Source organism: Aotus nancymaae, unplaced genomic scaffold (assembly GCF_030222135.1).
Source record: "Aotus nancymaae isolate 86718 unplaced genomic scaffold, 86718_ANA_hifiasm-v0.15.2.pri h1tg000020l, whole genome shotgun sequence".
Lineage (NCBI taxonomy): Eukaryota > Metazoa > Chordata > Mammalia > Primates > Aotidae > Aotus > Aotus nancymaae.
Window position 1 is genome coordinate 52,360,490 of NW_026988432.1, and position 15,706 is coordinate 52,376,195.

Sequence of the window (15,706 nt, forward strand, 5' to 3'; positions counted from 1 at the left end):
GCTTTGGTTTTCTTGTTAAAGTAGGAGGTGAAGTCACCTGTTGAGACTGTGGAAGGGAGCTATGGGAAAGGGATTTGAGGAGAGTGAAGAAAGTTATCTGAAGGACAGGAAATAAAGTACAGCTCTAACTCCTTTTCTTCTCACTTGATTCCTCTTTCTTCTTAAACCATCTCCTGCAAGATATAAATTTGTGATCATCTGTGTGGAGGTGACATGGCTTCATGACTCACATATCAATTAATGGCTTCATGTTACCTCCACACAGATGATCACAAATTTATATATCTAGTCCAGAATTTACATCTGAACTCCTCACCTGTCATCCATGCTTGGGTATCTCAAAGGCTCCTTCAACTACCTGTCCCTGTAGCTTTGGCTCCGAACTGACTAGGGAAGGATGAAGGATAGAAGGTTGTTGGGCCTTCCTGAGAATCCAGTCAGAGTTTTGTTTCACACATTTGCAGTGTGGTCTCTCATGTGCAGGGCCCTCCTCTACCTTTTGTGTCCATGCTCCTCTACCTTGGTCAGTTTTGCTCATACTATTTAATTTGCATAACATATTCTCTAACCATTTCCATATTTTCAAATCCTAGCTATCTTAAGCATTTAACTTCTGTTTTAGTCTGTTTTCTGCTTCTATGACAGAATATCACAGACTGGGTAACATATAGAATAGAAATGTATTTGGCTCACAGTTCTGGAGGCTGGGAAGTACAAGAACATACCACTGCATCTGGGTAGGGCCGTGTCATCCAATGGTAGAAGGGCACCACATGGAGAGGAGGTGCAAGCATGAAGTAGAGCAGGGTTGGAGGCTGAACTTGATCCTTTTATCAGGAACCCACTCCCATAATAACTAACTCACTTCCCAAATAACAGCATTAATTCATTCATGAGGATGGAGTTATCATGACCTAACCACCTCTTAAAGGTCCCACCTCTTAATACTGTCAGTGGCAATTGGGTTTTTAATACATGAACTTTTGGGGACACATTCAAACCACTGCAACTTTAAAACCCATCTTTTCTGTAAAACATTCACTTATCATCGCCTACTGAAACAAAACAAAACCAAAAAATTTTCTTTCTCTTATTTCTCCTCTCTCTGTACTTTTCTCATGGTTATTATTTTTAATTTCTTTATATACCTGCTGATTTACAAGTCTTATTTCATCTCATCTGTATTACTAGATTAAGTCCTTGAAGAGAAGAACTGTTAATAGGATTTATCATCTCTCACTAAGCCTAAAACAGTGTCTTGCATTTATATCTACTTACAAAATCATCTCATTTACTAAGTTAATATGTATATATTTACTGACATGAATAAATGACTTAATGACGAATGACAAATTCTCTGTTCTGGTAAGTCTTTTTTTTAAGATGGCATCTCAGTCTGCCACCGAGGCTGGAGTGCAGTGGCATAATCACAGCTCACTGCAGCCTTGTCTTCCCCAGGCTCAGGTGATCCTCCCACTTCAGATTTGTATTTTTAGTAGAGATGAGGTTTCTCCATGTTGTCCAGGCTGTCTGGTAAGTCTATACATGTCATTATCCCAATCTTCTTTCCATTGGTAACGCTATACAATATCATGGATACTTGTGGATGATTCAAAAATCTGTTTCTAAATAGCCCTGAGCTCTTGCTCAAAGTATACTCTCATACTTTGTTTCTGGCTGCATCTCTCCAATGTACGATGTTGAGGGTACTTATTTCCCATTTCCTGGTGTTTCCTATCCAAAGCTGAGGCTAAATGTAAATACCACCACTTCTAAATGTCTTCTCTATTCTAGTCCTCCTAAATCCTTTGGAATTAATTTTATTTACCATTTTTGGCTGTATGGCTTATCGTTTTTTGTGAGTTTTCAATTGTATACTTTGCCTACCAAATTAGATCATAAACTTCATGACATGAAGCCAGGAATTTGTATATAAATGTATAACTTCTTTGCTGCATTCCCTGCATCTTTCTCCCATCTAACTCCTCCACCTCCTTCCTCTAGGTCCCTGTTAAGTGAGGAAAATGATCTACCACCAGAGAGCAGTGGAGAGGTCAGAGATGATATGTACAGAAAAAAGGCCATAGGTTTAGAAAAGTTGATATTAAAATAAGACGTATTAAGACTTCCTTACCCTCTTTGGTTTCATAGAAACAATTGTGATTTATTTAATTCTATGTTAGTCTAACTGTGTTAGTCTAACTGTGTTAGACTACCATGAGTAGCTGGAGCATGAAGATGGGTTGAAACATGGGGGAATATAATCCTGGAAAAGAAATATCGAGGTAGCTCATGACCATTGTCTTTAAACTTTTTTTTTTTCAGATAGCCTCTAACTCTGGTGCTGAGGTGCAGTGGCACAATCATGGCTCACTGTAGCCTTGACCTCCTGGGCTCCAGCATCCTCCAGTCTCAGCGATCCTCTGGTCTCAGCCTCATGAGTTGTACAGACTACAGGTGTGTGGCCACCACACCCAGCTTTTTTTTTTTTTTCTATTTTTTGTAGAGACGAGGTTTCATCACGTTGCCCAGGTGGGTCTTGAACTTTTGGGCTCAAACGATCTGCCTGCCTGAACTTCACAAAGTTCTGGAATTATAGGTGTGAACCACCATGCCTGGCCCCACGTTCTCAATGTTGGAAAAAAAGTGGTTGGGCTGCACTGTGAAGTAGTGACCTGTCAGCCAGTCTGGAAAGTTCCAGCCACATGCCAGAGGGGAGGGGACCTCTTCCTAATGTGGTTGAGGTGGTCGAGAACAGTCTGGCTTTAGCCTTGAGATTGAACTAGATGATTTCTGACAACTCTGACAAATCTAACCTCCAGGAATCGGTGATTTGCTCCATACTTCCAATTTAGGTACGAAGACTGCCAGCCCATGAGATTTCCTCCCTTGACCAACTTTGTGACTTCAGTGAATGAAGTAAAATCACCTTCTATTGTAACTCATTGAGAATGGGGCCTTTGACCTGTATTCGGTGCTGACAGGTGACTGAGATATAGGGGTTAGTAGAGATCTGGAAAAGAGATGCAGTTTAGAAGACTCCGAAGAGCAAAGAACAGCCTGAGACCCTGAAGAGATGGCTACTGGAAGGAAAGGAGGTATCGACAAGGTTGTTGGTTACAGATTAAAATGGGAGAAATGAGAACAGAAAAGGGGGTAGTAATGGTGTATCAGGCTCTTTATGGACTCAAGGCATAGAAAAACACTCAGGTTACAGCAGATAAATAGTAAGAATTTATTGCAACAATTCAGAGGCATAAAAGCAGAGACATCACGCTGCTGCGGAAGATGGAACTGCAGCCAGCCATTCTGGACCTGTCAGCAGGGGGCGCCATCCTTTGCTCCCGACCCTAATGTTTCCACACTCGGGTGTCAGTCATTCTCTCTCTGATCTTGCTTCTGCCGCTCTTGGTCATCTTTTCTCCATTCTACTTCAGGTTATCCCATGGCTTCTACTTTCTCTCTGCTCTTACTTTCCTCTGTGAGCCTTTTTGGATCTACCTTGACGAAGGATGGTCCTTTGAGTGCATCACGGTCAAACCGACCACAGAGAGAAATCTAGATGGTTCAATGCTGCTCAGTATAGAGATTGCCTGTTGGGCAGAGCACATCTACCAGGCCTTTGGTAAGCCTAATAGAAAGGTGCCATTTAGGTAGGCCCTGCTGTTGCTCCTTCAGCTGAGCAAAGAATTGTAGGCTGCATAATGAAGTCCTCAAAAAGGGGCAATGGGCAGGGCAGACTTTTCAGGGCTTCCTAGAAGGGGTCATGTAACTGTCCAGGCACACTGCTTGAGCAGACAATTATAGATATCTCCATATACATATATGTATGGGAGGGGGCAGTCTCCTTCTCTGTCTCCCAAATATATATATATATATATATATATATATATATATATGGAGAGAGAGAGAGAGAGAGAGATAGGGTCCTTCTCTGTCTCCCAAATATATATATGTGTGTATATATATATACACACACACACACATAGAGAGAGAGAGAGAGAGAGAGAGAAAGAGAGAGACAGACAGACAGAGAGAGAGAGAGAGAAAGAGGCAGGGTCCTTCTCTGTCTCCCAGGCTGGAGTGCAGTGGTACAATCTCAGCTCACTGCAGCCTCCACCTGCCAGGTTCAAGTGATCTTCCCACCTCAGCCTCCTGAGTAGCTGGGACTGCAGGCCACGCCACCATGCCTGGCTAATTTTTGTTTTGTAGAGACAGGGTTTCTCCATGTTGACCAGGCTAAACAGGGTATATTCATGATAAAGAAAGAAAGACAGGCCAGGTGAGGTGGCCCATGCCTGTAATCCCAGCACTTTGGGAGGCCAAGGTGGGCAGACTGTTCAAACCAGAGTTTGAGACCATCCTGGGCAATATAGTGTGACCCTGTCTCTATAAAAAAATAAACAAAAATTAGCTAGGCATGGTGGCTCGTGCCAATAGTCCCAACTACTCGGGAGGCTGAGGTGGGAAAATCGCTTGAGCCTGGGAGGTCGAGGCTGCAGTGAGCCATGATCATGCCACTGTACTCCAGCCTAGGCGACAGAGCAAGACCCCTGTCTCAAAAAAATTTTAAAAAGCAAGCTAAGGGCTAAAGGTTGAGTTGAAAATGTTGCCCAAGGACCACATACCTTATGGGAAAAGCTATGACAGACTTTCTCTCAACTTTGCTTCTTCTGAAGAAAGACAAAAGGATAGGAAAATGAAAACAATCAGGACATATTCTTTCCCAGTGTTGGCACCGAGGAAAAACTATACACTAGCTCCTACTACCCATATCCCCAAGAGTGCCCTAATCCAGTCTTTGCCAATCCAGATTTCCAGCTGTTTCTTTGATGCCTGCGTGATAAATTCCTTATTTGTTTAAGTTAGCCAGCATCAGTGCTTGCTGCTTACAACCAAGAAACTACGACATAAGGGTCTCTTCCAAACTTTTTGTGTGGGGAACCAGCAAAATCAATCACTGCTGGAAGGCAGTTGCTTAGACATCCATGTGTCACACCTGCAGGAAAAGAGAGACGGGTACAAAATTAAGTCTAGATGAAAACAATTTAATATCTGAAAATACACCAATTCATTTCTGTTATTAAATAAACTGAATGTAATGGCACAAATGACAAATAAGAAATTTAGACCACTTTTAAGAGGAAAAACTCCCAATGACCTCATAGTTTTAATGGTCTGGAGTTAATAATAACTACAAAGTCCTTCATATGTAGGTATAAGGGAATGACTCATTTCCCCCAACTCAACAATTTATCTGCATTCGCCTGATGACATCTGACCTACTTTTCAGTATTCCAGGCAGTAATTACTCAAAGCCCTCCCCAAAGTCTCAGTCCATAAAATCCTCCTTTTAATAAGACTTAAGCCTTTAGTGTGTTCCTGCAACACTTCAAAGTCACATTGGCACCAGGGGAGTGTTTTTAAAACATGCAGTACACTAAGTGCATTCTGGGATGTCTCAGGCTTAAGACAAAACGGCAAGGACGCAGACATTAGGTGCTATAAACTGAGAGGATCACATTCTGAAGGGAGTCATTGGAATATGGGGAGAGGGATGGCAGTAAAGAGATTTGGTCTCCTAAGTTTCCTGAAACAAGAGTCCAAGGTGAATTCAGTCTGAAGCAGGCAATGAGCAATTCTGATGAAGCCCATCCTGGTCTAAAGTTACACGGTTCACTTCAGTGTGGGTCAGGCAGGCCCGAGAATGGCAGGGCTAGGGGTTAGTTACTCCCAAATCTATTTCCCAACCAGTCAGAGCTTCCATTGCAATTCCTACTGACATACATAGGGATTATATTGTTACTTTAATATGCCGCATATGCAAAATTAAAATATCTATCCCCCTAAAGCTCAGAGAGGAATATGAAGGAAAATATTTATTAACTAGTTCCAGAGGTTCTATTTCTGCCAAATGTTTCTCAGAATAGAGTATGATATTATTGGGGACAATCTAGTGATAGTTTTGTTATTCTAGAACTTCAATGCCCAATATAGTAACTACTATATACATGTAGCTATTTAAATTCAACTTAAATTAAATAAAAATTGAAACCGGGCTGGGCGTGGTGGTACATGCCTGTAATCCCAGCACTTTGGGAGACTGAGGTGGTGGATCACAAAGGTCAGGAGTTCGAGACCAGTCTGGCCAACATAGTGAAACCCCGTCTCTAATAAAACTACAAAAAATTAGCTGGGCGTGGTGGCACACACCTGTAATCCCAGCTACGTGGGAGGCTGAGGCAGGAGAATTGCTTGAACCCAGGAGGCTGAGGTTGCAGTGAGCCAAGATCATGCCACTGCACTCTATCCTGGGCAACAGTGCAAGACTCTGTCCTAAACAAACAAACAAACAAAATCGAAACCTTTAGTTAAACTGGCCACATTTCACGTGCTCAATAGCCACACATGGCTAGTGGCTACTGTACTGGACAAGGTAGAATTATAGAACATTTCCATCATCACAGGAAGTTCCATTGGACAGCAGTGTTCTAGAATAATGAATTCTGTTATGCCACCATGGTGTTTTTACCTGTACTAGCTGTCAATAATATAAATGCCAATGAGATATCTTTTCTGCATATTTTATGGAAATAGCAAGTAAAGTCCTATAAAAATACAGTCCAAGTAGTAATGATATCAAGATTAGAACTTCTCTTATTGATAATTGTAGAGATTAATACTTCATCCCCCTATTGACTGCAATCTGTTTTCCACTTACAAACTGAAGAAGGGAGTTGCAAAGTGCAAGTTGTGAATTTAGGTAATTAAATCATCACAGAGCGAATAAAGGCTTTCATGGAATCGTGGAAAATTATTTCAGTAGCCAATTATTATTGGCATTATTTCAATAGTCAATGTTACAGTCATTATTTCAGCAGTTTTATTTTGGCTATGAAGATGACTCAAGGCTGGGCGTGGTGGCTCACACCTGTAATCCAGCACCTTGGGAGGCCAAAGCAGGTGGATCATCGGAGGTCAGGAGTTTGAGACCAGAATGACTAACATGGTGAAACCCTGCCTCTATTAAAAATAAAAAAAATTAGCTGGGCATGGTGGCATGCGCCTGTAGTCCCAGCTACTTGGGAGGCTGAGGCAGGAGAATTGCTTTAACCTGGGAGGCAGAGGTTGCAGTGAGCCAAGATTGCGCCACTGCACAAGAGCAAAACTCCGTCTCAAGAAAAAAATAAGATGGTTTAATATCCTTAGACAATAAGCCCTGAGGTTTCTTCTTTCCAAGACAAATACGACTGCTTTAGCTACCACATATTTTGCAGTTGAAGTATTGTGCTAGTCAAGTGCCTGCTTTGTTAATAAAAGATGATGCCAGCCTGAGATACACCAACAGGATTGCTTGTGGTCTCCAAAAACATTTCAAAAGATCTGCCATATCATGTTTCACACATATCACAAAGACCAAACGACCTATGATAGGTTCTCAGTACATGCTTCTAGACTAGATGGAAAAACTATAGTCCTTTTAAAAATCGTACCTATTTATTACTTTTTCATTGCAAAAGAACATGTTCATTAAATACATTTGGAAAATTCAGGAAAGTAGAAATCAGTTTCCGTATGCTTGTAATTTCCTGTCTTTTTAGTTAGGCAGAAATGATTTTGAAAAGCAAAGTTGTGGCCTGCGAGGGGTGGCTCACACCTGTAATCCCAACATTTTGGGAGGCCGAGGCAGGAGGTCCGTCTGAACCCAGCAGTTGAAGACCAGCCTGGGCAACATAGGGAGAGTCCGTCTCTACTAAAATTACAAAAATTATCCGGGTGTAGTGGGGCGCGCCTGTAATCCCAGTCCCTGGATTACCTGCCGGTAGTCCAGCTGAGGACGGAGGATCGTTTGAACCCAGGAAGTCGATGCTGCAGTGAGCCGAGATCGCGCCACTACATTCCGGCCTGGGAGACAGAGTGAGACCCTGTCTCAAAAAAAGAAAAAACAAAAAACAAAAAAACGGCGTAATTCACGTTATAGACTCTGTGCTAACTCCTCTAGCTAGATGCCTTGTGCATGGAATCCGAAGAGGGGAGCTCCTTAAGATTATTTGATGAGGGGAGGAGGTGACGAAATTTTGTAAATCTTTGTCTCACGCATATCCATTTTATAATGGTTACACCTGCAAGGCATTTTAAGAGCTTCCTTTGACATGTGAAAGGAAAAGAAGGTGTTTTTTGTAAATTGTCTAATTTACACTGCCAATTTCCCACAGGTGGAGTTGCGGCCAAAGCAAAAAAAAAAAAAAATCTGAGCAGCTGGGTGATGTATTGCTTAATGACAAACTTCCAGAGTAGTAACCCAGGACTTATATTTTGCTTGGGGACGGGGGTCTTCCACTGGCTCACACGGGCGACTCCTAGTAGTGTCGGGGTATAGGGCCCGCCCCCTTCTTCTCCCGGGGTGTAGTGGGAGGAGCGCGAAGGCTTTGTGCCTCCCTAGCAGTTGGCAAAACCTGGAACCGGCGCCAGTGGCCAAGGCGGGACAGGAGCAGGCCGGGGGCGTGGGCAAGCCGGGCAGGGGCGGGGCGTGGGCGGGATATGGGCGTGGTCCCGCTGCGGTCACGTGTCGGGCGGATGCCCGCACGCCCGGAGGGTGCGCGTTCCAGGGGCGGGCTGCGGAGAGGGGCGGCGCTACCTCGCGGTCCGCCGGGGTCCCGGCGCCGGGACCCGGGAGACAGACGTTACAGGCTCGAGCGTCCTCGGGGAGTGCCAGCGAGAGTCGGTGACAAGCGCTTCCTCGACGTGGGGCGGGCGGACAGGAAGCCCTGCGGTCGTGGCCCCCGCCTCGGGAGTTCTGGGAGCCCGGGTGACCGCTTAGGTCAGTTTCTCGCGGCTGTCCCCGCCTGGCTTTCGAGGCCGGTTCCCGCGCTGATGGGTTCCCGCGCTGTTGGGTTCCCTCTGGGCTGCTCTCGGGAGTCTGTCCGCGCCTGGTTGGGGGTGGGCGCTCGCGTCCCGTGCGTCTCCGAGGATGGGTCGTGGCGAGGCGACTCAGGGCTGCAGGGGAGCTCGGCTTCCCGGCGGCCGCTGGCTGCTCCGGGGCTGCAGGAAGTTAGGCATTGGCATTTGTTGCACTTCCACTCGGGTGCCACAACCATGCTGGTGCTGCATGCATCGCCCACCAGATCTTCAGCTGCGTGCCTTCTCGGTACTTTCGTGTGTCCATCGTGACTTAATTTCCTCAGAATAGGAGGATTGATGCACAATAGAAGTCACGCGTTGTTCATATGACCGTTTCTCAATGTACCGCGTGGTCAGTTCGACAAGCATGAACGAATATCCAAGGGAGATTCTGAAACTGAATGAGAGCGCAGCTGCACAATAGACTTTAACAATTCACTTTCCCCACTGCCCTAATGATTGGCAGGAGGCATTGAATAGGGTTATCCTGATTTAGTTTATATTAGTTTTCAGTTCAAGTTGTCGTTTTAAGAGAGACGGTATTGTGAAATGGAATTGCAGGCAGTGTGATACCGTTAAATAAGGCTGCTTGAATGTTGCAAACGTGGCTATTGGGTGTCTGTGAATAGTTAATACAATTAAATCAGCTTTACAATCAGTGATGTGTATTCCCTGAAAACTTCAGTCTTTGCCCTATAGTAGGTGCATTCTGGGTTTGGAGTTTGGAACCTCCTCACGTCTTTACTCAGCATTATTTGTTTTGAGGAGTAGCACTATTTGCAATCTAACCCTGATAAAATAAATTTTTTGCAGCGGTGTGATAGGTATAAATAAATTCTGACACCCCCCTCTCCTAAGCTGCAATTGTGAAGATTTCTTAATTACAGCATAGTTACAAAATCCACCTTTTAATTCCCTAATTCTAAACCACTAGTTGGGCTTTGTCTACAATTTGTAGGGGGAAAAGAGGAGAAAACTGACAGTAACATTCCTTTCTTAAAATTTAACTATTATCTTTTTCATTTCTCCCAAGCATTGTAACTCTCCTTCAGCAATGAGCAACAGATAGTCAAAATAGGAGTTAACTGCCAAAGATTGAGTAGATTAATCTGAAACATTTGTTATCTCAGTGTAGTAGTTTGTGAAGGTTGTTTATCAAAATGACACTTGCTAAATATCTCGTTGCGAATCAGGAGAAACTTATGTCGGGTGGCTGGCTAATTCCTCCCTTTGGAGGCTGCTCATTTTTGCATGTATTGTTCTAGCCAACTTGTGATTCAGAGCAGTAGATATTATTTCTATGAAAGTATTCACGGCCGGGTGCAGTGGCTCACGCCTGTAATCCCAGCACTTTGGGAGGCCGAGGTGGGTGGATCACCTGAGGTCAGGAGTTTGAGACAAGCCTGGCCAACATGGTGAAACCCCATCTCTTCTACAATTACAAAAATTAGCCGGGCGTGGTGGTGGGCACCAATAATCCCAGCTACTCAGGAGGCTGAGGCAGGAGAATCGTTTGAATCCAGGAGGCAGAAGTTGCAGTGAGTGGAGATTGTGCCGTTGCACTCAAGCCTGGGTGACAAGAGCGATACTCCGTCTCAAAAAAAAAAAAAAAAAAAATTCCTCCCCCACCATTTCCTCAAAACAAGGGGAAATGATACTGTTTTAGAACCAACAATTAAATTGAAAAATACAGCGAGTCCTTTTTGAGTAGTAACATGGCGAAATGTCTGTTAAATATTAATACACTACAAATTTTTTCCTTGTGGCTTTGTTTTACTTAGAGATACATCTATATATCTGATCATAATATTTTAAATTTGGAACTGTGTCAATTTCTTACCTCTTGACATTACTGGAAGCTGAGCTTTTATACATTGTATATATTCACTGAGAAAAGTGGTAGGCAGAAAGTAGAAATCAGCCAAACGAGTAACTTAGTGGAGAAGAGAGAATATGATATCAAATAAGTGTGAGAAATTTGATATCCTTCAGAACCTTGTCACTTCTTCCAAGCTGAGTCTGAACTTTGGCAATCAGAACTTTTTTGATGACCTAGCAAGTTATCTGAATTTCCTAGAAAGAGGACAGGTTTTAGCACTGTAGTCACCAGCTTATACTAGCAATTCATGAGGTTTTAGAAAAGACATTGTCATGCACTCTGTACAGTGTATGTATATTTGTGATTGTGGTGTCATATAAGTATCTTATGTGATGTTCTTGGTCTCTAGAAATGTTTTTCCTCACCTGGCCTCTGCCACTAATGCTGTGTCGGTACTGTCAGTGTTAAGGGGGCTGTATGAGGTGGGTTAGTATAAGAAATAATTTTAATGCTATTACTAAGAAGATAAACTAGGTCACTCACTTTACTTTTATTTATCAGCCTGCAAATAGGAGATTACTGTATAGTGAAAGCAGTCTTTAGCTGTACATTTTCCTATCATGTGACAATGGAAAGTAACCACGTTTTTACTTTGTGCTTAAAGTTTTTCTTTAAAGAGATATTTCTTTGATGGTCAGTATTATCATACGTGAGTTTAATTCAGTTTAAAGGATAATTTTCAAGTGTGAAATAATCACAATGGGAAAATTTTTAATACACTTTTCTAAAATTTAGGGAATTTTATCATTAAAAGGTAACAGTTAGCCTCCTTGTTAGTGTTTTTATTACTAAACTTGATTTGTGAAATATGTAGACAGACTTCTCTGCTCTTTTCTCCTAGGTACCTGGCCTGTTTGGAAACAGTAGTTAATAGTTTTCAGAATCTGTCAAGTTGAAATTCAAATCGGGTGCATCTAGGGGTTAGTGCTTAATTGTTAAAGCAGCTAAAATTATAGCACCTGAAGTTATTTTAAGCAAGTTCGTAAGCAAAACTATGAAGCTTAGTTAATTTTTACTAATTTTAACAAACATTAGAATTTCCAGCCAAATGTGGATAAAATACCTGGCAATAGGGTTGGTTTTTTTATTATGTCTGTATGGCATCCTAGTCAGCGTGGGTATGGAATGGGTATGAATAAGAGAAGGTAATGTAAATTTATCAAATACAAAGTAAATATTAATTTGATATAAACGTTTTATGATTTCAGTGCTTTACAAACCATAAGATGATATATTACAATTATAGCCAATTCTCCATCATTTCTTCTCCAGAAGATGAATGCTTTTTATTAGGGCACAAAGGCTTATTGAGGAAGTTAGAGAAAAAGTTTAACTGAATTAAAAATTAAGTGATTAAAATTTTTGTTTTATAACTTAAAACAATATAGGTGAGTGCTTCCCAAAATAGGGTTTATAATTTGTTCCTGTTTTCCTTAAATTGCCATGTTTTTAGGTATTCTTTTCCGTTAATAAATGAAGCTTTTTTTCTTTTTGGAGACAGAATATCACTCTGCCACCAGGCTGGAGTGCAGTGGTGCAATCTTGGCTCAGAACAACCTCCACCTCCCGGGTTCAAGCAGTTCTCCTGCCTCGGCCTTCCAAGTAGCTGGGACTACAGGTGCGCACCACCATGCCCAGCTAATTTTTGTATTTTTAGTAGAGACTGGGTTTCACCATGTTGGCCAGATGGTCTCGATCTCTTGACCTCGTGATCCATTCACCTCTGCCTGCTGAACTGCTGGGATTACAGGTGTGAGCCACCATGCCCGGCCATAATTAAAGCTTTTTAAAATGAGGCACTCAAACTGTAATTCAGATTCAACTTCCTCAGTGATTGCACAGGAACATTAATTAAAATCAGTGGCCTTTAACTTTTGCAGCTGAATCGAATTTTATAAAATACATAGCATTATTTCCCCCCTTATACATTCTGGCCGTGACTCTACTGTTAACACTTGGTGAGTAACTTTACCTTTGGGCTTTTCAGTTGTTTCAGCTCTAGAATCAAGAGTGTTAGATTAAATATGAATTTGCCTACCAATGTTCAATTTCTAAAACAAGCAAAAAATGCATTTGTTTGTGTCATAGTTTTCTTCATATATAATATGTGTATCTGTGGATATGTGTAGTATAATGTATATACATCTACATACACATAGTTATATGATTGCACCAGAAAAATCACTGATTGTTAACTAATCATAGAGCAAAGATGTCTTTTTTTTTTTTTTTTTTTGCCATTGCTATGTCTTTATGTAGTTACTTTAGTCTTTAATACCTTGCTGGTATTAAAAGAATATAATGTCAGGAGAAAACACACCATTCAGCAGCTAACTACAGGCTAGGTGATGTGGCTCATGCCTGTAATTCCAACACTTTAGGAGGCAAAGCAGGAGAATTCCTTGAGGCCAGGAGTTTGAGACCAGCCTAGGCAACATAGCCAGACCTCATCTCTATAAAAGATATAAAAATTAGCCAGGTAGGGTGGCGTGCACCTGTGGTTCCAGCTACTTAGGAGGCCAAGGCAGGAGGATTGCTTGAGGCCAGGAGTTTGAGGCTGCAGTGAGCGGTGATTGTGCCACTGCACTCCACCCTGGGCAACTGACTGAGACCCTGTCTAATAAAGAAGGCAGCTAACTACTTTGGAGTGCAGGGCTAAGCGCAGTGCAGGTTTTTATGTTTTTAAGATTTAGTTTATAGGATGTTTTCGTTCATAGACACATTTAATTTTTCTCATTCAAATTTCTAGCATACAGTGTATTTCAAATATTATGTTAATGTTACAGCAGTCATAAAATCAGTATCTGATAATTTAAAAACTAATCACAACATATTTTTTTTTTTTTTTTTTGAGACGGAGTTTCGCTCGTTACCCAGGCTGGAGTGCAATGGCGCGATCTCGGCTCACCGCAACCTCCGCCTCCTGGGTTCAGGCAATTCTCCTGCCTCAGCCTCCTGAGTAGCTGGGATTACAGGCACGTGCCACCGTGCCCAGCTAATTTTTTGTATTGGTAGAGATGGGGTTTCACTATGTTGACCAGGATGGTCTCGATCTCTTGACCTCGTGATCCACCCGCCTCGGCCTCCCAAAGTGCTGGGATTACAGGCTTGAGCCACCGTGCCCGGCCACAACATATATTTTTAGTAATTTTTGAATAATTAGGCTCCCTTTGTCTTTATTAAGAGTACAAATGCTGGCCGGATGCAGTGGCTCATGCCTGTAATCCCAGCACTTTGGGAGGCTGAGGTAGACCAATGGCTTGAGCCCAGGAGTTTGAGACCAGCCTTGGGCAACATGACAGAACCCTGTCTTACAAAAAATACAAAAATTATTTGGGCATGGTGGCATTTGCCTGTAGTCTCAGCTACTTGGGAGGCTGAAGTGGGAGGATCACTTGAGCCAGGGAAGTGGAGGTTGTAGTGAGCTGAGATCATGCCCCTGCACTCCAGCCTTGGTGACAGACCCTGTCCCAAAAGAAAAAAAAAAGTACAAATCCTATTTGGCAATTGTGCAAAACGTATTTTAGATGCTTCCTGATTTTTTGTATGAAAACGTACGTAACATAAAATTTGCCGTTTACAGATTTTTGTTTTGTTTTGTTTTGAGACAGAGTTTTGCTCTTGTTGCCCAGGCTGGAGTGCAATGGTGCGGTCTCACTGCAACTTCCACCTCCCAGGTTCTAGCGATTCTCCTGCCTCAGCCTCCCAAGTAGCTACAGGCGCATGCCACCTCGCCCAGCTAATTTTTTGCATTTTTAGTAGAGATGGTGTTTCTCCACATTGGTCAGGCTGGTCTTGAACTCCTGACCTCAGGTGATCTGCCTGCCTTGGCCTCCCGAAGTGCTGGGATTACAGGAGTAAACCACTGCACCTGGTGTGGTGTTGTTGTTTTTTTAAAACGAGAGTTTCATTCTGTTGCCCAGGGCTGGAGTGTAGTGGTATGGTCATAGTTCACTGCAGCCTTGAACTCCTGGGCTCAAGTAGTCCTGCTTCAGCCTCCTAAGTAGCTAGGTCTATAGGTGCACACTGTGACACTTGGCTAATTAATTTTTTTTTTTTTTTTTTTTTCCTGTAGTGACTGGAGTCTTGCTGTGTTGCCCAGACTGGTCTTAACCTCTTGGCCTCAGGCTATTCTGCCTCAGCCTCCCAAAGTAGTGGGATTACAGGCATGAGCCATCACACCTGGCCTGTTTTAGCCATTATTAAGTGTATGATTCAGTGGCATTGCATACATTCACATTGTAGTACCACTGTCACCACTGTCCATCTCCAGAACCTTTTCATCCATCCCAAACTGAAACTCTGTTCTCATTAAACAATACTCCCTATTCCTTCCTCCCTTCTCCAGCCCCTGGCAACCACCATTCTGTTTTGTCTCTATGACTTTAACCGTTCTAGCTATCTCATATAAGTGGAATCACACAGTATTGTGTCCTTTTATGAGTGACTTATTTCACTTAGCGTGATGTATTCCAGGTTTATCCACGTTCTAGCATATGTCAGAATTTCCATTTATTTATTTATTTGAGACAGAGTCTTGCTTTGTCACCCAGGCTGGAGTGCGGTGGCACAATCTCAGTCACTGCAACCTCCGCCTCCTGGGCTCAAGCGATTCTTGTGCCTCAGCCTCCCCAGTAGCTAGGACTACAGGCATGCACCACCACACCTGGCTAATTTTTGTGTTTTTAGTAGAGATGGGGTTTCACCATGTTGGCCAGGCTGGTCTTGAACTCCTGACCTTAGGTGATCCACCTGCCTCAGCTTCCTAAAGTGCTGGGATTACAGGCATGAGCCACTGCACCTGGCCAAAAAGTTACCTGAATCTGCAGAAATTTGGAGAGCAAGGGCATGGGAAGTGAAAAACACATACATTAAGGTTTTGAAATTTTAAAAATTTAATTTAATGACTTTTCTTTTTTTGAGATA

The 15,706-nt window shown here is 42.7% G+C and overlaps 1 protein-coding gene and 1 pseudogene across 2 annotated transcripts in view; one reads left to right on the forward strand and one right to left on the reverse strand.

Annotated features, from left to right (window-relative positions):
• Window positions 1–3,881: 3,881 nt before the first annotated feature.
• On the reverse strand, window positions 3,882–9,149 carry LOC110568933 (serine/arginine repetitive matrix protein 1-like; annotated as a pseudogene).
• OSBPL1A (oxysterol binding protein like 1A) overlaps window positions 8,654–15,706 on the forward strand; it is a 242,792-nt gene continuing 235,739 nt past the window's right edge. The window contains exon 1 of one of the 2 annotated variants that reach the window (XM_012445007.3): window positions 8,654–8,821. The gene's annotated coding sequence lies outside the window, so the exon portion shown is untranslated. The remainder of the gene's footprint in view (window positions 8,822–15,706) is intronic. The other variant, XM_064379326.1, reaches the window with a different exon arrangement.